Here is a 22709-nt window from a genome sequence, read left to right as displayed (position 1 = left end):
GATGTTATGGCTCACCCTAACCCTCCTTGAAACACATCCAAAAAGAGATTACCTGGTGAACCGCAACTGCTGTGATGAGGATCTTTCCAATGGTCGAGCTCGTAACCCTTGAGGTCTCCAAGCTCTACAACTCCTTGATAAGCAATTCCATTGTGCCTCCCACGACCGTTGTCACACCGCCGCATTGCACTATGGGCCCTCGTGCCTCCTCTCACCTCACTTCACTCACACACACTCACTAGCATGCATTAGGGAGAGATATTAGCAAGAGGATTAGCAAGAGCAAGACTCAATTGCACAATGGGAGAGTCCCCTATATTATGAGAGAAATTCACTTATATACATGACCATAAGTGTTCACACTCACTTAAACTATGGCCGACTGGGCACTTTAGGCTCATAAGAGGCTTAATGCTATTACAATGACTACTCTCATAATATATCCATGAAGTATATCACTTAGGACTTCATCCTATCTTGCTACCACACGCTCTTGAAGTGAGAATCACCATAAATACTTCGTCACACCATTACGGGCGCCCGTCCAAGTTGGTAGTAACCTTGTGCGTGCAGAAGTGTTTTTGGTACCCACACTTGATAACTTGGTGGAGTTTTTTGAAGAACTTGCATGGGCTTTGGTGGACTGTGTTGTGGAGTATTTTTCTTTTTCGTTGGCCTCTGAGTGTTGCGTTGAGGAAGAGGTTTTGACTATCGAGGCACCCAAATTTGATTGGCACCTTCATAGTAGCCTTGAGCTATAAGTAGCTGCTTCTCCACCCACATTTTGATACTATTAAGGTATCGTGATTGTGGTAGTCTTGGTGGAGTTTTCTTTTTGGGTTGATGTGGAAGGCGTGGGGCCCTCCTTGACTTTGGTTAACGCTGAGGCTGCAAGTTTGAGACTCATGGGCATTGTTGATGATGATGAGGTTAGAGTCTCTTTGTGGAGTGATTGTCGATGACGAGGCCTTTTGAGCATGTGGTTGTCTCCTTTGATGAGGTTTGTCGATGAAGATGCATAGGCTCCAGGGTCTTTCCTTTGAGTTCCTTATTAGAGATAGATGGTTTGGCCGTGGGAACTTCTTCAGGAATAGCCGTAGATTGTTGCAAGGTTTTGGCATCGAACTTCGTAGGTGAGGATGGGGTTGAAGGGGTAGATGCTTTATCGGAGTCGGTTGTTGACGCAGATGGTAGGTTATGTAGAGAGGGGCTTTTGTGGAAGAGGCTTGTATCCTTTTGCGTTCAACATCATAGAAATCCATTAAAGTTGGATCCTCTTCCTTGTAGTATGGTATTGTCAACTTTTTGTCATTGACCATCATGATGACTCTATCGCTAGTAGCAAAGCACAGTGGTGCTTGGGTAGCAACAGTCTATTTATGCCCCAAGATCAAATCTACTTCCAACACATACTCAACCATCAAAAACTTGCAAGTGAGGGGTTAGTCTCAATATACATTGTATGTTCAAAGTACCCCAAACATGGCATGTTCAAGTCTTGTGTAAAGGTAATCCTTTTAAGATGTGCTGTGAGTGTTGGTTGACCTAACAAATCCCATAGCTTGAGGGTCATGAGATTGTGTTTTCATGTTGGATAAAGCTGTGCTTGAGCTATGGTGATTTTATTTGAAATTTCCCCACCAAAATCTTAGGGATCTTTTCAATAAGATATGTTGGAAGTTCCAGCTCTTGCAAGGTCGCTTCCTCCCATAATAGCAAATTTACAGGTGATTGTTTGCATGGATTCATCTATTGAATACAACGATTCATCTATCCAAGTATCGCAAAGGACGACATCATACACAAGGGAATCTAGGGTAACATGGAATGTAAATGCCATATCGCCCATTGATTGTTTGAGTAGTGTATCTAAAGTAACTTATCTAAAGTAACTTGGAACTTCAATGTTTTGTCCATTGGCTCCTTTTGCAAGACTATTGCTTGTAGGGATGAGTTTAGGCTGTCCCAATGACACCCAAGTGTCCTTTTTTATGGAGTTCTTTATGTCTTGGTATAACCCAGGTTGAGCCCTTAAAGGTGCAAGTGCTGATGTGATGTTGGCTTTATTATGAGAGAAGAGCATTCCTCCGAATGAGGTTTTGAGAGATTGTTTTAATCTTGTAAGGGAATTATCGAATTCCTCATGTGCTTTCTCAAACGTATAGTTTGTACAATCTGTTTCAAATGACTCTTCTATACAGAGTATGTCTTTCTCTCGAAAGGGGAAGTGGTACTCCTCTGGGCTTTGTATTTTGGTTGCTGTTTTAGCATTGGCATTATGAGGCTCAATCACAACCGATGACCCTGTAAGACATTCAACCAAGCTAAGCATGCTCTCCTGAGCTTGCTTTTTGTGTTCCACATGTCATGTGATCATTATTATCCATTTGGGGTGGTTGGGTGGTTGGGGGTTCTAGTTTCTTGATTGGTCTATGTGGTGCATTGAGCGAAGAGTAAGAACTTGTTTCATTTTCACTTAGTGATGTACTAGAACTTGTTTCATTCTTTGACTTTCTTTGGTTTGTCGATTTTTCATTATGTTTACCCATGCGACGAGATCAAATTTTCTTTTAGCATTCCATAATTCATCAAAGGCTAAAAAAGGATTTAACAGAATAGATGGAATATGATTAAGACCTTCACTCAAATTATTTCTAAGAAAGGCATGATTACAAATATGATTAAGACCTTCACTCAGTTTTTCATTATGTTTACCCATGCGACGAGATTGAATTTTCTTTTAGCATTCCATAATTCATCAAAGGCTAAAAAAGGATTTAACAGAATAGATGGAATATGATTAAGACCTTCACTCAAATTATCTCTAAGAAAGGCATGATTACAAATATTGATGTCAACTTTTAAAACATGAGAACCAAATTTATCAAAATTTATAATGAAGGGAGCAAATTGTTTAGAAAAATAACATATACAATTTTCATTAATATCAAAATTTTCATTAAAAACTTCTTTTGGTTTATAATGGTAGGATTTAAGGTTTTTTGTAAATTTACACCCAAAATTTATTGAATTAAAAGAATTAAATAAAGAGGGATCAAAGTGAATTAGAGTTTCTCTAAAAATGAATTGAGGAGTAATAAAGTCAAATGCTTTATTTATAAACGTTAAATGCATAAATCAAAACTTTTTAACTCAATTTTTTTCCAAATGAAAAAGTCCATTTGATTTAATAGAGAGTGAATGAACCTCTTCCATTTAAAAGTTGAGTTGTTTAGTAGTTCCAATGAGGTTGACCGAGGAAAGAGAGCTTCTAGATCTAAGGCATCTCCTCTTCTAAGTTGACTCCTTGGAGGAATTTGCAGATGAAGGAGTTGAAAAAGATCGTTTAGCAAAGGTTTTTTCTTTTGGCTCAAAAGAAGTGACTGGCTTAAGGATTTGTTCAATTAGAATAGCAGTAAGAGTGCCAGCATAATGAGGAGTGAGGAAGGTTTAGATCAAGGTTCTTTGCAACCTCTCGTAATAAATCTTGAAAAAAGTAAAAAGTAACAAGACCAGTACAAACTTCTAGCGGAAAGGAAGAAATCCAAGATAAAAAATCATAAAATTATGTTGCAAGAGAGTTAAATTTTAAAAAAGAATCAACATTATTCAGAACATATAAAAACAAATGATCGACCCAAATAATAGTGGCGATAGGCTGAACATTTTGAGCTAGATCCATTGAAGCTACAGTGACATTTTGTATAAGGTCAAAAGATATTCCAGTAAGATTTAATAAATTTAGCATTTTTTGGGGCTGATTCAATATTAGGAGATTTTGTACAAAAAAAGATAGATCAATTATTGTATTTTGAATGATCCACAGCCTTCAAAGCAAAAAGTGTTAAGTCAAAATCGAGATTAGTACTTAGAAAGTGTCTAGCTTGTAAAGCAGCAGTCTTACATTGGTCAGCACATGAAGGATTAAGTCCACATATTAAAATAAGAGTGTTAATAGAAAAAGGATCACGTTGACGTTGAGTTTCTCTAGACTACAATTTGTGAGAAAGCCTTTCAGAGTCTAGCTCAATTTGTCTAATAGAAAAAAGAGGGATAAAGGGCATGAATTTTGCAATTGGGTCAAGGGGGCTATCTGAGGAAGAGGATCTAAAAGTAGTTGAAAAGGAAGAGAAAGCAAGACGTTCCTCCTCATCGAGGAGTTCAAGATTAATGAGAGGATTAGATGGGGATTCAATCTCAGAAAAAGGCAAAGGTAAAGAAGGAAGATTGTTAAAGGCTAAAAGTTTATTAACAACCAGAGGTAAAGTATTGATGTAAGTTTCAATATCTTTACCATCTTGACTAACAATATGAGGGATATGACAAATAAACTTTCTTAGAGCAAGAAAAGCATCACCATCAGAGCCATTATTAAAACTGAAGAGTAAAGCAACCCAATCATTCAAAGAAGCAGTGTAAAAAATAGAGGGTTGATCATTAGTACATGCCAGAATCTCAGCGTCAGTTATAAGCTTATGAAATTTGGGTTCTTTATAGCAAGCTAACGCAGTTTGAATGGCAACAGAAGGTGGTTCAATGAAAGATAAGTTGGGAGCACCTCATCCAAATTTAATAAGTGAATCAATCCATTTCCTATCTAGAAAAATAATGAACAACCAACATCATCAAAGATTAGTCTATGTTAGTTCGGCCAAAGACGAAAAGGGAAACCTTTTGTGTGTGTTTTAGTTTTACCATCCCATTTACATAAACACAATCTTTGGCATCAAAGGCAATTTGAATATTAGAGAAACAAAAATGAATTGTTCAATTAATGGTTACAATTACACTACACCAAATTCTAGCTCAAGCAAAGTAATGCCTATGGGTAAAGAAACATTGAAGAGTGACTAATAATTGCTTGCCCTTGACATACATACAAGCCACCATTTACAAAGAAAATGAGTGGAAGAGATTATACCTTCCACCATCCAGCAAAAAACTCAAGTTAGAACATTAAATTATTTAGTTGGGAAGACATGTGTCACCATGTCTTCCCTCATGTTATAGAGGTCACATTTTAATAGTAAAGGAAGCCTTTCTGCCTATCAACAAAAAAAATATATAAAGCTCTCTTTCAATTAATACATATTGCTTAGTCCAATAATGTCCTTGAGCACATATGTATAAACAATGTTTTTACGAAATGTAAGAAGCATAACATCCTATGAAAGAAGCATAGCTTCCTATGCCAGACAATAGAAAGAAGACAATTGAGATAATACAATGTGAGTGAGTGAGTGTGTGTGTGTGTGTGTGTGTGTGAGAGAGAGAGAGAGAGAGAGAGAGAGAGAGAGAGAGTGCAATTGAGTAAGTGTGAGAATATGTGCTCAAATAAGTATTTCTAAAATGTAATAACTCAAGAATGATCACGTCAATGTGAGTGTTTAAATGACTGATATATTAAATAGTTTGTGTTATATGTGTGCAAGTGTGAGTAACACACAATTAGTAAATGTGTATAGAGAAAAAAGCAATTTTATGTTAGTAAGAAATGAATGAGTGTATTTGTGTGTGTGTGTGTGTGTGTGTGTGTGTGTGTGTGTGTGTAAGGTGTATCATACTGTGCATGTGTGTGTGTGTAAGGTGTATCATACTGTGCATGTGTGAGTGTGTGTCTTTTGTGTGTGAAAAGGTGTATGAATGTGTGTAAAAAATTAAAAATATTGTAAATGTGGTATTGAGATTGACAAAAGCTTGAATGGTTGAGTGTGTACATGGAAATCAAAATAAACTTGATTAACTTAGAATAAGTAAGAGAGTCTATACATGGTTAGCAATTAGGGTTAGTTGAACAATGGTTAGCAAAGGGTTAGTTGAATAATGGTTAGCAAAGGGTTAGTTGAACAATGGAAAAAAAAAAAGCATGTTAACAAATGTAAAGAAACAGGACCATAAACATTAGTATTACAATACGAAAAGGTTAGCATTTGTGTTAGTTGAATATAATAGTAAAAACTTTTTTAACAAAGTTTGAGCTAAATATATAATAGCATGTAGAGAAAAAAGACCTTTAGAAAAAAGTTATATGCTTATCTTTAAATTAACTAGTAAACCATCAGTAATAACTATTAAGAATAAGACATGGTTAGTAATATGGAAACGTTAAGCATTAGAAAAAAAATTAACAAAGGTATTAAATATAAAACTATAAGCTCAACAAAATAGAGAACCGTGCTCTTCCATATAAAAAATAATATTACAAATTTCACCTTCACAAACTGTATTGCTTTAGTACCTGCGTCACAATTAAGGCTCTTGCCATTAGATCAGTAAGAAAAACTAGCTTATGTATTGCAATAATTACACATATACATAACCAGTGGGGCCAATGCAAGAATGAAAATGACACGCACATAGTCCATTTAAATAGTAGTTCACAAGATGATTATAGCAAGTTTAATAAACCCGAGATAATGCACATAGTAGTTCACGAGATGATTATAGCAAGTTTAATTAACCCTAGATAATGCTAATTAAATGCATTATTATCTAAGTGCCATGAATGCTTCCACCGTGAAGGTCTCACACAGATGTTAGAAGCGCCATTAGATTTGATTTTAATGTATATCATTTTTAAATTTCTTATAAAAAAAAAAGGAGAGTATAAACATAGTTAATAGGTTTATGTGAGATTAGGTATTATAAATGAAAAAAGTGAGACAAGCACTAAGGCACGACTGAATGACAATCATGCTTAATATAGGTAGACTTATTTACTTGGTTTGCAATTTAGTGAATGTGTGTGTGTGTGTGTGTGTGTGTGTGAAAATATGTGTGAACAACCTAATTATAATTTTGAAGGTTAGTGTGTGTGTAATAATACATTGCTTTAATAAAAAAGATAGAATGCAAGTACAATTTTGAAATCGATTGTAAACCTAAGTAAGTAAGGACAAATTAATTATCTTGAAAAGCAAATTCATACGTGTGTAAAAGTGCATGTGTAAATGTACCCATGTGTGTGGAAATGTGTCTTTATGTATGATCAAGCAACTAACCATATATATATTTTTTATAGAACTAAGTAAGTATGGCCAAATTAATTATCTTGAAATACAAATTTGTGCTTATGTGAATGAGTGCATGTGTAAATCAACATACGTGTGTGGGAATGTGTCTATAAACATAAGAATGCAAGCAATTTTGTGTGTGTGTGTGTGTGTGTGTGTGTGAGAGAGAGAGAGAGAGAGAGAGAGAGAGAGAGAGAGAGAGAGAGAGAGAGAGATTACATGTAAGATGAATTTATTTAAGAGTGAGCTCACCTCACCACGTATCCCCATCCATTAAAATTTAATGAAATAAAGTGATTTGTGTACATGTGTATATATAAATTTATTTATATTAAAAATACGCATATATATTTATGTATAGGTATGTGTGTCTAAATATATTAAAACATAATATTACATATAATATTTATTTTTGTGTGTGTGTGTGAGGGGGGAAAGAGAGAGAGAGAGAGAGAGGGTGTGTGTGTATGTGTATCATGGGAGAGTGTGTGTGTGAGGAAGAGAGGGAGTGTGTGTGTGAGTGTGAGAGAGTGTGTATGTGTACCATGGGAGAGTGTGTGTGTGTGTGTGTGAGAGAGAGAGAGAGAGAGAGAGAGAGAGAGAGAGAGAATTTCTATGTGTGAGAGAGTGTGTGCTTGCATTATTGTATGTGGGGGTGTGTACGTGTGTGTGTGTGTGTGTGTGTGAGAGAGAGAGAGAGAGAGAGAGAGAGAGAGAGAGAGAGAGTAAAAGTAGATTTTAATAAAATATAAATATATATGTATGTGTGTGTATTTTTATTTACATTTATAAATAGACATATATATGTTATATAAATATAACATATATATGTCACATTTATATAACACATATAAGGCCAAGTGTTGGGGTAGGGGAAAGAGAGAAGGGGGTGTGATGGGGGAGGGGAGAGAGAGAGAGAGAGGGGGGGGGAAGGGGAGGGAGAGAGAGAGAGAGAGAGAGAGAGAGAGAGGAGTGTAGTGTTTAAATAAATAATACAATACAAAGATATACAATAAATAAGTATAAAATATATATAATAACAATATGTAAACATGTAATAAGTAAGGATATTAAATAAATAAATAAATAAAATTTATACAAATATATTATAATATAATGTTACACACACACACACACATATATAACATTTATATACTTATGTACTATATATATAGTACATAAGTATAAATAAGAAAACTAAAGACATGTATATAGTAAAAACTTGTATATGCAGATACATATGTATATACGTATACATATAAACTAAATGCCACAGCAACAAGCAAGGGTCACCTACTTGTGCCCTGCTAGTTCCATTTGGGAATGGAAATATTCGCACACATTGATGTGCCATGCTAATTGAAGTGTGACAAGTGGTTTATGTAATTGATGTACTATGCTAATTGAAGTGTAACAAGTGGTAGTACATGCCATGCGAGAAGAATTTTCTAAGGAAATCAAATAATGTCAAGACATGTGCATAGGTTCAATTTGATTCAAGTCTATAGTTTACACATTTGTACACACATACGTATGTGTACACATAGTGACACATATGTATAAAAGTGGGTTGTGTCTGTGCACCCAATAATGTGTAGATGGTGACGTTTACTCTATCTCATATTTTATTTTATGCTCAATCTTGTCAATTTGATTCAACTCTTTAGTTTACACATTTATACACACATACGCACGCGTATACATAGTGACACATACATATGAGAGAGGGTTGTGTCTGTGCACATGATAGAGACGTAGAGAGAATGCATGTGAAACACACACACACATATATGTGTCTATGTGAGAGAATCACACACACACACACACACATGCACACACGAATACACGCATACGCATGCGTGCATACAAATATAGACAAGCATATACAAATACACGCATACACAAACACACACTCACACATGTTTGCATACGCATACACATGCATAGATGTATACACACGCACGCAGTCGCACACTTGTATATGCAGACACATATGTATGTGCATATACTTATAAGCAAAAACTTCATGCTAGAGCAACAAGCAAGGGTCACCTACTTGTGCCCTTCCAAACCAAAGGCTAGTTCCATTTATTCGCATGCATTTTTTAAACCTTTTTTTCAACTTTTTTTTGGGGGGTAATGCTAGATTTTTATTTGTACCAAGCAGTGTCCTTTTTATTTATATTTTTATTTGAGACTTTACCTTGGTTGAGGGTGTGTGTCATATAATAACAACCTAAGCCGAAATCTCGATTGCGCTTTATTCTCAACTTGCAAACCCTAAATGTTGGGCGAACTGCTATCGCCTCTGTCAGATGAGGATGACGATGGCGGCCACGCTTTTCAGGGCAAAGGCCTCCCCAATCGCAGCATGGGGTTCTCTCTGCAAATTAGGGTTTCTGTCGTTTCTCTGCTGCGAGTGCATCTTCAGCTCCGATGTATTCTCGTGCCCTCCCTCCTCTTGTTTGTGATGTCAAGTTTTTCTCCAGATCGGTTTCCAAACTCTCTGTTTTCTCTTTTTTGAATACAAGTCACTTGTAGCTGTGCCAAAGTGGGTTCAAGCAGTGCATGAGACTACAATATGACTCCTGACAGGCTTTTGGGAGCAGCTCAAGTTGATCGCTTGCCACAGAGTAAGTTTTCTTGTCCCTTTTTTTGTACGTACGTACATACACACACACACACGTATACGTACATGCAGACATACATATACAGATACGCATACATATATACATACACATGTATACATACATACATACAGATGTATACATTCATACATACATACCTATCCTCATACACACATATATTCTCACATACAATACATGCATGCATGCATACATACATATATAATTTCCTATTTTAATGGGAGCTTAATAAAAAAAGAAAGGTTTAGTGACCATTAGTGACCATGTCAACTGAGATGATTTTAGGTGCAACCTACCTATAACGGTGTATTTTTTTGGGAATTTGGAGCCCAAATTCTTATATTGTTTTTTAATTTGGATAAAACAAAATTTCCAATTGGAGAGGGAATATGAAACCGCCATGTAATGTATAGTACTAGTAAAAGTAACAACAACATTGTACCTGCTAGAGAGAGAGAGAGAGAGAGAGAGAGAGAGAGAGAGAGATTTTAACAAACTAAGTTACAATATCGTCTTTTGAAAAATATCAAGTCATGGATTGAACTTCAAAAAAGAAAAAAAGAAACTAGTGTACAACAATATAAGTAGTCATGTGGATGATACAATAAAAGTAGTCATGTGGATGATACAAGGTATCAATATGAGAGTACTATATAAGTAGTCATGTGGATGATACAAGGTACTAGTTTGTGTAATAAGAAGATCCAATGACTCCATCCTCTGGTAGAACAGAGTGTAGGACAGTGAGCATGTCTCTCGAGCTCTCGCTGTGGTGTCCCCAAGTCATTTGTAATTCTAGAGGACCCAACCAGGATAACAAAAAGTGGGTGAGCCTTTTTATTTCTTTCCTCACAATCATGTGCAATAATAGTGCTAATTAACACATTTGGCTTTCCAAACATCTAGGTAGGCTAAGAGTAGACATTGTATAATGCTTATAGCTCTAATACATCCTATATATAAATGCCAATAACGAATATTAGCATGTGTATCAGTGGGATCTTTTGTTAGCATTAAGTTATGCAAGCAGATGGAAGTTCAAAGAATTTTTTTTAAAATGTGTCAATGGATAGAAAGAAGCCAACATTGCAATTTACTGTTTTCTCTTGGCTGTTGTGAAAATGTGTGGGGAATTTTGTCTATGCATGTTATAAGTGGCATCTTTTTTTGTTGTGTTATTTCTTTTGAAAAGAAATACAAGCTTGGAGTGTTAAGTGGTTTGTAAGCAGCATTGTTTTTAAATGTATGTACTTTGAAGCCTTGCATCCTCTTGGATGACTTGGGAGTAGAATGTCAAGGCTTCTATTCATCTATCTATGCATGCTGTAAGTGGGACCTTTTTAGTGGTGCTATTTCTTTTGAAAAGAAATACAAGCTAGAAGCTTTCTTAATTGTTTTGAAAGTGGCATTGTTTTTAAATCTATGTTCTTTGGAGCCTTGCATCCTCTTGGATGACAGTGTATGAATCTCAAGGCTACTATTCATCTGTATCCTATTACTTAGTTCAAATATAGATATTGAGTAGTCATGGCAATGGGCGCTTTTTTTGTTGGGAGAAGCTTGTAGTTTTTTTCGACTTTAATTTGCTAATCATTTTTTAAAACAGCAAGGTGAGCATATAGCCTGACACCAGAGTCGATGATATGTGTTACTTGAGTTAAAATTATAGTATAGATTTTGCATAGTATAGATTTTGCATCTGTTATTATTTGAATTTCCTTAATGCCTTTGTGCATCTGGCCTTAGAAATCTACTTGCTTGTCAAACTCCCTAATTGAGTCTAATGTGGAGTGAGTTGGAAACTTGCGTGACAGACATGGCATTATCTATCCCATGAATATTCCAAAGTACAATTTGTTTTCTTGCAAGGAATGCGTTGAGGATCAATGACACCATGAGAGAGCTCAAATTTGTGCCTTGATTTTCCTGAGAATATTGAAACTTGTGCCACCACACATTCAGAACATAGAAATCGTTTGGATCTCAAAATGAAGAGGGGGACCACTGTAAATTATGGCAAGTAAATCAATCACTTGTCACAAAGAAGTTTCTCAGACTATTGTAGGCTTATTTTTTCTCCCTTGCACTTTACAATAACAGGTCATTGTTGCCTAAAGACACTTGTGTGATTGTACAAGAGTTTTCTTTTAGTGAAAAATTGAAAGATCTGTGATTTGAAGGTCTTTTTATTTTCTTGTATGTCTTGATTATAATATCTATTTTCAATTGGTCACAAATGAATGATCTGGAATGTTGTCCTCTTTGCAACACCCAGGATGTTGAGTGGAGGGATTTTTTAGGAGGTGGTGATATCGCGGTGGTGCGGGGCCGTGGCGGTGGTGCGGGGGTAGAATCTTGCCCATGTTCCCTCAGTACCTTTGTACCCTTTTGAAGGCATGTATTTGACATAATAAGTCTTTGTGATTTGCAGATATCACGTGCTCAAGATTGTTGGACAAGACTAGTCCCAAGGTTAATCTGCATGAATAGATCTATAGAAGATCCAATTGGATGTTCGTTTGTCAGGTTTGCCTTGGCCCTTCAAACTCGTCTCAAAGGGATGAAAATTGCCTCTTGGAAAATTGATAGAAAGTGTTCAAATAATCTCAATTAAATATATGAAGGAAAAGATCTTACTCTAGAAGATTAAGAACATTGAGATCTCCCTTGACATGGACTTAATCTAGGCTTCTAGGCTATCATGCATGAGACTGAGTGAAGCTGGTTTGCTTTAGCAAGGTGTGTCATGATTTTAGCCCTGGCACAGTAGATAAAAGCTTTGGTAGGAGAAACAAGCCCTTTGGAGGACACTGCTAATCAACATGCTACATAGTCCCATTAATCTATTTTCTCAGCTGTCGCAGCCAGAAAGACGGACGGAGTAAAAATTTACAGATGGGATAGTTAAAGAGTACATAAGGGTTAAAAAAATGGGCCTTCAAATGTAGTTGCTATACCTCCTTTTTTCATGTAGGTGAATTTTAAGTTGGTGAAAGAAATGGAAAATGAATAGACATCCACATAGTTGAATAAATAGAGATCTCGTGGATTTTGGCATGGCTTAATTGCAAGCTAGAAGTTGCATTCAAGGTAGGGGATATCAACACCAGTATTGCAAAAATGTACGTTTGTAGAATGTCTCTAGTTTTAATGTCTTGTATATGGGAGTGGGGGATGAGTTGTGGTCACGATCTGCTCTCTCCACGTTTTGAAAGGGATGGCTCTCCCTTCATCTCTTGGAGAAGTCGATCACATTTCGTTCATCGTTTTGGCTCGTCCAACCCTTCACACGATCGCTGTGGAGTTAGTCGACTTTGCTTGGCAGGCCTCTTGCAGCACGACTTCGTTGTAGAGGTAGCCAAGCCAACTGTGCATGGCAGCTCTCTTGCTCAACGACTATTTTATAGTTTATTGAGATCAAGACTGTGCCCATAACCTTGTGGAGGACTCTTAAAGACAAGTTGCAGATTTTCGAGAGCTTGTGGAAGTCCTTTGAAAACACTATGGCCAAATCCATTGGCCTTGGACTTTGTAAAGAGTGTCGAAATTGTCCAAGTGGTCCGATAGGTGGATTGCAAATATTATGGTTTGTTGGGCACTCGCAAGCTTTGTATTTACAAATATTCCTTGGTTACTTGAAGGGGTGGGGGGGTTTGTGGTTAATTGAGGCAACTTTGATCTAGAGTGTGGTGGTGTTGGTGTTGGTGTTGGTCGTGGTAATTTAGCATTGTGCTTAAATGTTTATTCAATCAAGTTTTTAATTAATTACTTTGAGATCTATCCTAATTACTTTGGTATCAAAGCTTAAGTCACTTAATCTGTCGTATCCCTAAGCTAAGGTTAACCTAACCTAAAGGTCTTAACCTTGGTTAGCCTCGAGACATAACACCATGAGATGCAAGGTGAAAAAAATGTGATACTCGTAATGAAATATGTAGGTGACATGCATGGATAATAATGGGTAGAAGGTATGCCCTTGTGTGTGCTAGTTTGAGTGGAAGGTCTTACTAACTCAATTCTTTTCTTCAACTCTCTTTGATGCTTTCTTTGACGTTTTCTTGACATTCCTTTTCAAGATCATTAGATTGTTGATGCTTTACAATTGGCTTTGTTTCTATAGTCGTAATGGAGCTAGGTGGCCGTTGTGGCTTGGAGATTTAGTGTTAGAGAGCACTGGGAATAGAAGCAATGTTGATTAATGGACTACCATGAGTATATAACATGCATGTTCCTACTAAAAGGTGAATTTGGGCATGTTCTTGGATTCATCTAGGTATATATAGAGAAAAGAGCAGAGACGTCGAAGCAATCCATGTATAGCTATATAGAAGAAAGAGTCGAGATTAAGTGAGTACTAAAGAGAGTACACATATAAATGTAGGAATTGAGGATTGAGGTGGGAGGTGAGATGAGAGAGGTATGTCGAGGTGCAGAGGTTTGTAGAGGAGGCAGAGAGGTGTAGAAGCGAGGGCTTGTGGTGGATAACGAGAGCGGTACATAATTATCGAAGGAAGAAAAGGATATGTCGAGATGCAAAAGGTGTAATGAGGTTTACTATTTTGTATGAAATGTGTGAATAAGTGGAGGGTGATTGTGTGAATAAGTGGAGGGTGATAAAGGTGCATGGAAGGTGTAGTTGAGAGCAAACAAGTGTAGATGATGTGTAAAGGTTTTCAAAAGGTGTGAAAATGTGTATAGGCATGCAAGGAAGGCAAGAAGAGGTGCAAAGGTGAGGCGAAGAAAGGAAAGAGATCTCTATTATAAAGTTATTGCAATTATAAACAAAAAGTGGTGAACTTAAATGTAAAGGAGTGAAGAAGACAAGCACTACTGTATACGGGTGAACTTAACTGTAAAGGAGTGAAAAGGATGAGCACTAGTGTATATGATTATTGAAGGTGGAAAAAGGATGTTAAATGGTGTAGTGATGTGTGTAAGAGGTGTGAAGAGATATGCAACATTGTAGAGGAGTGTAATTGGTGTAGAGATGTAGAGGTTCATAACGTGTGAAAAGATGTATAGAAGGTGGTGTAGAGGTGTGAACAGAGACTCCTTCTCAGGCCTATACACATTTTCTACTCATGTGAGGCAAAACATTTTAGAGGGATATGTAAGATTTTTAGAGGTGTATAGAAGATTTTTGGAGGTGTATAGGTGTGAGGAGGCATGCAATGATGGTAAGGGACACAAAAGGCGTGGAAAGATTTATAGAAGATGTGTGTAGGTCTGCAAAGATATGTAAACAATGTGGGGAAGGGGGGACTAAAAATAAGCAAAGTGGCTCATTGTGAAGGCAATTTGCTTAAGGGGGTCAATGGGGAGGCATAGTGAAGGTGGCTTGCTTTAAGGGCTCAAGGGGGAGGCCAAGGGTCGAGTGATGTGAGAAAAAGAAAGAAAGATATATTAATATCTAGAGGGTCTTTGAGACCAAAAAGGAGTGAAAAAGACGAGCAAAAGGAGTGAAAAAGACGAGCACTAGTGTATATGGTTATAGAAGGTGAAAAAGGGTATGAAAAGATGATGTGATGTGTATAAAAGGTGTGTAGAGGTTTGCATGTTAGCTTTGAAAATACCCGTCTTAGCTTTATTGTTACTTTTACCTTATGTTATTAGGGGTAGCTTAGGAATAAGATCTTAATAGGCATTTTGGAAGATGTTAGCGTAGGAAATAACCTACCTTAGTTTTATTATTACTTTTACCTTAGCTTAGGGGTAGCTTAGGAATAAGATGTTGGATCAGAGATAATGTTGTGTTTCTTGATCCAGATGGTTATTTATGCACTAAGCATTGATGTATAAGTAGAGAGATATATGCAAAAGAAGTAATACATAGAGCTAGTTATGTATCTTTGTTTCACAATTCTATTTGAGGACTATAATGTTATGTAATGTGATGATCATTTGAATGCTCATTAATATCGCAATTATGTTTGATGTTAAATATGTAAATGCTGTGTTGGTTTATCCGCCAACACTTTTGGCGATCTCATTGCGATTGATTCCTTGTACATGCTTTGGTTTATGATTTGAGTGTTATGTAGATTTTGCATAGATTTGGCATGTACGGATTATATGTCCTTGCCCATGAAGTTAAGAATTGTTCATTATTTCGTAGGATATCCTTCAGTCCATCTTTGTTGTTACTCAGATTAAGATGGGGTTCGTCGTCTTTTCGTCTTACATGTTAATGCGTTATCCTTATGTGAAGAGGTTTCACCTATTCTGTATATCTTTGTTTTGTTAACTTGTTCGTGGCGTCTCATTGTGATCGAGTTAAAGTGATTACATTTCGTGGGTTTTCCTCTCTAGGTTTGTTAAAACGAGTCCATTTTTTGCATTTATTTCTTTTGTGTGGCTATTCGATAGTTTTCCTCGTCCATGCTCAATCAGATGTGCAAGACTTGCTTCCTCTAGAAGTAGTGTGTCAATGACTCTTATTAGGCTGTTGTCCCTTTTTTGTTGGATTATTCATTTATGATGAATTGGATTGTTGTTATGATACGTCATCACCATATAGCACTAGATAGTCTATCGGAGGATGTATCCGCGGATGAGGAATATGTGGTTGTTGAAGAGGAGGATGAGTCCGAAGACGTTGAGGTTATGGAAGATACAATCAATGAGCATTCGGTGGGATAGTCGGCATAGGTGTAACTATTTGGTCCTCCTAGCTCTTTTCACATTATTGAATTCATACCCGGACACATCGACAAGTTGGACACATGGGAATACGGTTCCTAAAGTCGGCATTGGAAAAAGCACTAGTCTTGGTCAAAAAGCAAGAAAAAGCAAAAAGTCAAATTATGTTGACCAAAAGCTGAAGGCACCACTGGAAAGAGGACATCGAACTGGACCAAAAAGCTAAAAGTAACTTTTTCAAAAAGTAACTCTAAGGCCAAAAAGCAAGGCTCTGAAGTTGTAAAAGCACAAATCAAGAATTTGGCTATTATTAATAATATTTAATAAAAAGCAAAAGCAAGAAGATAAAACAAAAGCAAAGCAAAAGCATTGCTTTTGGCAAAAAGCAAGGCTCTCCTCAAGTATAAAAAGGCTTGAACTTCTCTTGTAGCACCATGAGGATGATCATTGAAGGGTGGTAGCCAACATCAAAGCTTGAAGATCCTCATCTTCATCATCATTATCAAGATTATCGAAGTGTATGATTGTTAACACTATCATTACCTGCTGTACTCATGCATACCTGCGCCACCTATCTATGCTTCACCAGTACAACCAGCGCCTGCCCCCCAGCACTTGGTTGTCTCCTGAAGCGCCTGTCTGCGCTGTCTCTACTGCCTGCGTTTCAGTGGGTTGCCACTTTCAGTCAGCACTAACCAGCCGGCTAGCTAAAGCGCTAGCATCGCCTCCAACACCTGGCGAACACCATCGTCATACCTATTGCTTGGTCATCATCATTGCTGTCGCCAATCCTATTGCTGCTTGTACAGAGCGCTGCAACTTGAACCATTGTGCACTGTACTCTTGCCGTATTTCTGCAGTTAACATTGCCTTTAGCCAAGACCTAGAGCCAGCGCTATTTGCAGCCATCTCTTCTGCTTGACTTGGGCCACCTCTACCTACTGCCTAGCCTGCGCAGCCAGCCTCAGCAGCACAGCTAAACAGTAGCATAGCCAGCCATCCGGTAGCATTGCTCGCTAGCATTGACCAGCACTCAAGTTGTTGGAGTCGTCGCTCGTTGGCATTAATCTTTTCGCCTATCACCTGGCTGATGATGGCACCTTAAGAACTACCACTCTCTCCTGCGATTTGGACTGATGATGGCACCTTAAGAACTACCACTCTCTCCTTCGATTTGGACATTAAGTCTACATATTAACACAAAAAGCTTGGACATGGAATATAGAGCTTAGACATGGAGCTTGGACATGAACATGGAGTTTGGACATAGAGCTTGGACATGGAACATAGAGCATGGATCTGGACTTGGACTTGGATCTAGACTTGGATTTGAATTCATTGGACTTTGATTCATTGGATTTGGATATTGGATCTGGTACTAGTCTTGTGGGAGATACTTGTGGGTCATCTCTGTGGTGTGCGCGACATGAGAGATCTTGTGCCTCGACATCGACATCGAGTTGGATATCCTACATCGGCATATCTGTTTGTTTTGTATTCATTGATTGTATTGATCTTGGCCAGCGTGTTCGTGGATTGTTCTTGAATAAATTTCTGAAGGGAGGCAGGGCTTGTTCCTCGTTTAGTGTGGTGTATTGTGCAAGATCCTTATTCCCTTATCTTTCTTCCCTCTCTATATCTCTATCTCTTGGACACGTGGTTGAGTTTGTCACGGCACGCCTCGCTAGGCTTACAACAGGGATGATTACAACCTAGTTTGAGACATAGGTGTCTATCTCAAGCGCGGCTTGAAATTTGTTGATTTTCGAACTCTTGCTTGTCAGTGTTAGCCTTGGAAGACCCTAGTGTGAACAACCCTACACATGGATACTTTTTACCTTGTGCTAGCAAGGGTTTTTTCTCATGTGAACACTCGTGTGTTAGGCTATAGTTCTCTTGTACTCCACACATTTGTGATAATTAACATTGAGTACGTTTCAGCTTCACAGCTTCGTCTCCCTTTACTCTTTGAGCTCTTGTACGACTGTGTATGTGCGTGTGTGTGCAGAGCATCTTCTTTCTCATCCAACATTGGTATCAAAGCAGTGTTATCAGCATGGTGTTTTTCAGAGCTTGGTTTTTGAGCTTGGCTGTGAAGCCAACAGCTCCTCAGCATTAGTCTTTGTAGAGGTGAAGCAAGTGTACATTGCTAGTCTTCTTTAGTCTCATTGCTGTACATCCTTTTATCTTCGCTGTCCCACAACTTTTGGGTAAGTTCTCGTACTTTCCACATAGTTCTAGGGTTTTCACTTTCTATTGTACATTGGTCAGCTTCTCTTTTTGTTGCCTGTTGCCGTACACTCTGCGCAACCCCGCACACAAGCACTACAGCTTTTAGAAGATTTTGACATCGGATTATAATATTCATTGTTTTTCTGCTATTGTTGCTGCTATTGTTTGAGTCTGTTGATTCTTCTTGGTCAGCCATTCAACTGCATCCATTTGATTGGCATGGTCAATAAATTAGTATTCAACGTTTGGCTTTCAGCTCTCGGCATCAAACTTTTGCGTCCATTAATTGCGTTAGTCGGCTTTGCCTAGTCAGCCGTTCACAGCGTTTGGCTTTTTGCATTCAGCCATTTTGCTTCAGGCATTCCGCATTAAAGCATTAGACTTCAGTATTCCGCATTAAGTCAATGGTCGGCACTCGGCATTTCGCATTTAGCTCGTCGACGTGGGGTATTCTGCAATAAAGCATTCGAAGTCAACTTTTAGGCCTTGACTTAGTATTTGACTGTGGCTTTCGCATTAGTAGTTCAATCTTGCAGGCTTCAATATTTCGCATTCAGCAGTTGTTTAGGTTTACTTCTTTGGTCGGCTTTACTTCGTTGGCTCGGTTTATCCATTCAACAGTCGGTTTGTGTTCGGTATTTCGACTTCGAACGAATTCAACATTCCGCTACAACCTTTGGCATTCGACGTTTGGGTTTCAGCTTCTGACAGTCGATTCCGTCTGTCGATCTCGATCCCGTCTGTCGATTTTTGTCTGTCAACCGATTCAAATTTTTTCTCGCCAATTGATTTAGCATCCATCTGTGAGTTGGTTCCGCGTCTATTCGGCAGCTGAGCCTTACCTGACGATTCTGCCTTCAGCTTCTCACTTGTTGATTCTATTTCAATTTTCAACTTGGTGACACCATGTCAGCTTCCGACCTACTTCTGATCTGTTGGTGCCACATTTGTTGAATTGCTTTCGCCATGTTAGCTTCTGGCTTGCTGACCTGTTGATGCCACGTTAGCTTCTGACCTTTCACGTCAGCAGATTTTAACTTGTAGATTTTGCGTCCACTGATTTTGCCTGCATCTTTTGAGCAGACATTTGAGAAACTCTTGAGTCACTTTAAGCTACTTCTTGTGAGATATACTTGAGTTTGCCCATTTCTTTTCTGTGTAAAATGTTCAAAAACATCAGTGATGCCTTAACAATCGAATGTAGTGATTTATCTGTCTCTTGTTTGTCGTTGTTGAATGCTGATTGGTTATTTGATTCGGGTGTTACAAAGCACATCACTTAGTGCAAACAGGTGTTTGGCACCTTGAGAGATGCTCCATTAGGTGATACAGTTTTGTGTGCTAATAATGCATCCTATGTCATTAAAGGCATTGGCAATGTGGAACTAACATCATGCAGTGGAGCCACATATACTCTTGTTGACACCTTGTATGTACTTGGCATTCGCAAGAATCTAATTTCTGTCTCAGGACTTGCAAACGTTGGTCTCAAAATCGAGTTTTTTGATCATTGCTGCTCCATTTATGATAGAATTGATTTCGATGCGCTTCTACTATCTAGTACATTGCGCAATGGTCTATACAGGCTTGACATTTATGACAGGAGTAGTGATTCTCCTACTGATGCTTTGATTGCTTCCACATCAGATGTTATGCGTGACACTGAGCCCATGCTCGGTTTGGTCACCTGGATTTTCGTTCTCTTATGCGGTTACAGTGTCAGGCTATGGTTCATGAGTTGCCACCTATGTAGATTCCACACAAGCGTGTACGTGAGGGATGTACACTCGAAAAGATGCACTATTAGTCCTTTTCAAAAAGATGGCACTGTGTGAGGTACTTGGCCATTGTAGCTTGTACATAGTGATCTCTGTGGCCCTATGAGGGCATTATCTTTCAGTAGACATCTGTATTTCATGACTTTCATTGAAGATTACACTAGTTTCTACTGGGTGTATGTTTTGAAAGACTAAGTCGGATGCATTTTCTGCTTTCCGTGAGTTTGTTCCTCTGGTTGAATATGCTTACAGTCATAAGCTCCTGACATTGCAGACCGATTGAGGAGGGAATACTTGTCACATGAGTTTACAACTTTTTTGCATTCCCATGGCATTTCTCATTAGTGTTCTACTCCTTTTACACCACAGCAGAATGGCGTGGTCGAACGTTGGAATCGAACGCTTATGAAAATGGCTTAAAAGCAAGGATTTGTCTTCTAGATTTTGGCTTGGAGTGATGATGTGCGCCGACTATGTGTTGAATCGTTGTCCGATTAAAGCTTTGAAATCTATGACATCTTATGAGGCTTGGAATGGCAGAATCCCTATAATCACTCATATTTGTGTTTTCGGATGTCTGGCTTACATGCATGTACAAGCACAACATGGACATAAACTTGTAGCAAAGGCAATGAAATGTATTTTTTTGTGTTATAGCAGTGACAACTTTGTGTTATAGCAGTGACAACAAGGGATATAGGTTGTATGTTCTGTCCACTCGAAAGCTTATTGTATCCAAAGATGTCATCTTTGATGAATATGCATCTCAACCTATGTTTTCATGTCGGCTGCAACCATCAATTGATGCCCCATACGTCTTTGATACATTGCTGTCATTATTTGGTACAGGTGTTGTATCAGCTGAGCCTGCTTTGGCTTGGAATCAACCTTGTGTTGCTACGCATAGTTAGTAGATTCGACAGTCTGACATTCCCCATATTGCTCGATGAAAGAAAATAGAGCCGTCACACTTTGAGCTGGATGCCTTGGGTGATGCATTAGTTGAAGTGGATGCACCTAACCGTGACTCAGAGAGTTTTTTGCTCGCTGGCTCTGTGCCACCTTGCGGGGCAGCAAGCTGACTCCACTTATGCGAGGTCCGACACGAGCTGCCTCTCGACATGCATCTCATTTTCTTGACACACTCCTTTTTTCTATTGCATGTAATGAGAACTAACTTTCTCATTTTGATTCATTGGAGGATGACAATCGGATTTCAGCCATGCATTCGGAGTTGGATTCAATTGAGAAAAATGCTACATGGGAGTTGCGTGACTTGGCTGTCGGCAAGCGTGCTATTGGCATAAAATAGGTGTATAAATTGAAACAGAAGCTTGAATGCTCCATTGATTGTTACAAGGCTCGTTTAGTCGCCAAAGGGTATGCCCAGAGAAAAGGCATTGACTATGATGAGAAGGCTCGTTCTTCACGTATGACGACTATCCGCACTCTTGTTGCATTGGCTGCGCATAAAGGTTGAAATGTACATTAGTTGGATGTCTAAATTGCTTTTTTGAATGGTAATTTGCAAGAAGAGGTTTATGTATCCCAGCCTCTTGGCTTCGTTTAGAAACATGCAGAGCATAAGGTATGCTGATTATGTAAAGCACTCTGTGGCTTGAAACAAGCTCCACATGCTTGGTATCAAAAGATTCATACATACTTGCTCTTTTGTCTGTTTCAGAATAGTTTGATTGAGAGTACTCTCTATGCTCGCACAATCAAGGGGATCACCTTATAATTTTGAACCTTTATGTGGATGATATGCTCCTGAGTGGCCTTGTTGAGGCACACATTTCAGCTTTCATAGCTAACTTACATCATGCATTTGATGTTTCCGACATGAGGCTATTGCATTAATATTTGGTTATCTAGTTTATACCAGTTGAGGGGGGCATCATGTTATCTCAGAGAAGATACATTTAGCAGCTCTTAGAACGGCTGCAAATGACAAATTACAAACTTGTTTCTACTTCTATTAAACTAGGCCTACGCATGTCTCTTGAGGACACTTCCGAGCCTTTTGATGTTGCCACTTATCACCAGGTTGTTGGATGCCTTATATATATCTATGCACTACTTGTCTAGATATTCAATATGCAGTGTCACAATTGAGTAGATTTATGCATTGCCTCGACACTTGGCATTGGTAAGCAGTTAAATGTGTCTTTTGTTACCTTCAAGGCACTCATGACTTTGCATTGTTTTACAACAATGCGTCTTCTTTTTGCTTGTCCGCCTACATTGACAGTGACTCGATAGGATGTTATGATACTGGGTGTCCAACAATGGTAATGTTTCCTTCTTGGAAGTTCATGTATTTCATGGCTCAGCAAGAAGCAGTCGATAGTAGCCACTTTTAGTTGTGAAGCTGAGTACAAGACAACATTCACAGCTACTGT

General features: G+C 38.2%; 1 long non-coding RNA gene across 5 annotated transcripts; it reads left to right on the top strand.

Moving 5' to 3' along the window:
- The first annotated feature begins 9215 nt into the window (after positions 1 to 9215).
- Positions 9216 to 18483, top strand: LOC147622769 (uncharacterized). Of its 5 annotated transcripts, XR_015269507.1 has the most exons (5): positions 9217 to 9451; positions 9545 to 9646; positions 11934 to 12005; positions 12090 to 12184; positions 12514 to 12528. It is a non-coding gene; the product is annotated as an uncharacterized LOC147622769 (long non-coding RNA). The 5 variants fall into 5 exon arrangements; XR_015269506.1 differs by having other exon boundaries at positions 9221 to 9451; positions 12090 to 13291; XR_015269505.1 differs by lacking the exons at positions 11934 to 12005; positions 12090 to 12184; positions 12514 to 12528 and adding an exon at positions 18306 to 18483 and having other exon boundaries at positions 9216 to 9451.
- Positions 18484 to 22709: the final 4226 nt, after the last annotated feature.

This window comes from Cibotium barometz, chromosome 28 (genome assembly GCF_041138505.1).
Source record: "Cibotium barometz isolate CiBa-2024 chromosome 28, ASM4113850v1, whole genome shotgun sequence".
In the NCBI taxonomy this organism is placed as follows: Eukaryota; Viridiplantae; Streptophyta; class Polypodiopsida; order Cyatheales; family Cibotiaceae; genus Cibotium; species Cibotium barometz.
Note: the sequence above shows the minus strand (reverse complement) of the source record. Positions and strands in the feature narration are given on the sequence as shown.